Raw genomic sequence first — 2500 nt, 5'->3', positions numbered from 1 at the left:
CATCGCTTCCCAGGAAGCCAACAACCAAAAGGTCGGTCGTATTTGGAGTTCAGTATTCGCTTCAGTCGATTCCAACTTCCCAAAAACCTGCCTTCTTCGCAGTTCGGCTAAGTCTCCCTCGTTTCCAACTTTCCTCTAAGTTGCCCTCCTCGCAGTTTGGCCAAGTTCACTCTTTTCCAGCGTCATCCCCCCAAGTTGCCTTGGGCGCAGTTCGGCCTAGTTCACTCTTTTCCAGCATCATCCCCCCAAGTTGTCTTGTTCGCAGTTCGGCCTAGTTCACTCTTTTCCAGCGTCATCCCCCCAAGTTGCCTTGTTCGCAGTTCGGTCTAGTTCACTCTTTTCCAGCATCATCCCCCCAAGTTGCCTTGTTCGCAGTTTGGCCTAGTTCACTCTTTTCCAGTGTCATCCCCCCAAGTTGCCTTGTTCGCAGTTTGGCCTAGTTCACTCTTTTCCAGTGTCATCCCCCCAAGTTGTCGTTGCCAACAACCCAAGAGTCCATAGTATTCGGAGTTCTAGCGGGGCCTCCCCTTGCTTCCAACAACCCAAGAGTCCATAGTATTCGGAGTTCTAGCGGGGCCTCCCCTTGCTTCCAACAACCCAAGAGTCCGTAGTATTCGGAGTTCTAGCGGGACCTCCCCTTGCTTCCAACAACCCAAGAGTCCATAGTATTCGGAGTTCTAGCGGGGCCTCCCCTTGCTTCCAACAACCCAAGAGTCCGTAGTATTCGGAGTTCTAGCGGGGCCTCCCGTTGCTTCCAACAACCCAAGAGTCCATAGTATTCGGAGTTCTCGCGTGGCCTCCCATTGATTCAAACAACCCAAAAGTCCATCTTCTTCGCAGTTCAACATCGCCTCCCTCGTTTCCAACAGGCCCAAAGGTCGTCTTCTTCGCAGATCCACGAAGAGCTCATCACGATTTGCCACATTCCATTTCCCACGGGTTGTCAACAACACTTTCTCACACTTCCCGCAATCGAGTACGTGCATGACATGCCAAAGCACATCTTATTTGCCTTCCATCGCACTCAAGACGACGGGTTGTGGAAGAACGATATTGCTCACAAGTTCAAGGACAACGTCTCAATCAAGGGACACAACCGAATTATGTTAACTGGGTCGCTAAAGTAAACCCGAGTTCATATAATGCACCGCATCCAAAAGAACTAGCCACAACACGTGCATCACTGAGATGTTTCACTAGATGGAACACGTGCGTGACATTAGGATCCTCCAACACCTCTTCGTGATGGAAAGATAGAATTCGAAGCAACCACAGAAGTACCGTCTAGTGGGTAGGCAACACAGGGACTGATCAACCAATATCACCCAAGGCAACGGGTGAAAATGGAAGAGATGCATGCTTGACCGTTCGATACGCAAGGCATGGAGCCAGCCAGCAAGTGCATCTCGATTACAACTCACACACCCTCACGTTCGCAAGACACCACACCACAAGACGGTCCACCCCCCACCTACCATGGGCAAGCAAGCAAATGGAAACATCAAGTGACGCATGGTCAAGCATCGCTAGGCATGAAAATAACTTTCCACAATATCCGAGGGACTAGCTGCCGAGCTAACCAACGATCAGTGACGACCGTGTGTTGGTATTAATAAAGCTCAACAACTATGAAGAGGCTAGTTGTGCCATGATAAACATGCTAACGCACGCACCACGTGAGGGGGGAGGCCTCATCAAGCTCCCTTTAAAACCTGCCAGTGTGGAGCTGGCCGGCTCAAGGAGCACTCCCCCCCTATAAGAGGTTAATATGCAAAAGGCAAAATTGTACAAGTAGATACACTTTTTTTGAGCAGACATAAGTCCATATCTCGGGCTACACTTCGAATTTTGATGCGATTTTTTGCAGTAATTCGTAGAATAATGGTATCTCCTTGCTCACCAAATTTCATAATTTTTCTCCAAGGGGAACTATTTTTTTTATTTTTTTTACTTACCGGGTATGTGTAAAATCGGGAAAAATAGAAAAGCACATGTAGACTTCGAATTTCGACCTCATTTTTTCCAGTCCACCACTAAACAATATCAGGAACCTCCCCACAAAATTTCATTCAGTTTGGCCAAGGTCTTAAATTTGACAAATTTTGGCACCAAGCTATCTAGTCGCGGTGCACCGACCAACTTGGCCAAGTGCAAAATGCATCCAATTCAAAACTTTTGTGCACCAACACTTTTACAGTACTCATTTGGGGACATTTGGAGGCCTTTCCAACCCTCACATCTCAAAAACCACGAATTTCATTTTTTCACAAAACTCCCCACCAAGCCTTCTAGCTATGCCGCGGTGCACCGCCAACATTGGCCATGTGCAAAACCCTCCGAACTCAAAACTTTCGTGCACCAAGAATTTCATGGTATTCATTTGGGGACATTTGGAGGCCTTTCCAACCCTCACATCTCAAAAACCACGAATTTCATTTTTTCACAAAACTCCCCACCAAGCCTTCTAGCTATGCCGCGGTGCACCGCCAACATTGGCCAT

This window comes from Vigna unguiculata, unplaced genomic scaffold (assembly GCF_037176805.1).
Source record: "Vigna unguiculata cultivar grain cowpea cultivar isolate G323 ecotype 2 unplaced genomic scaffold, ASM3717680v1 ptg000051l_ERROPOS641538, whole genome shotgun sequence".
Lineage (NCBI taxonomy): Eukaryota > Viridiplantae > Streptophyta > Magnoliopsida > Fabales > Fabaceae > Vigna > Vigna unguiculata.
Note: the sequence above shows the minus strand (reverse complement) of the source record.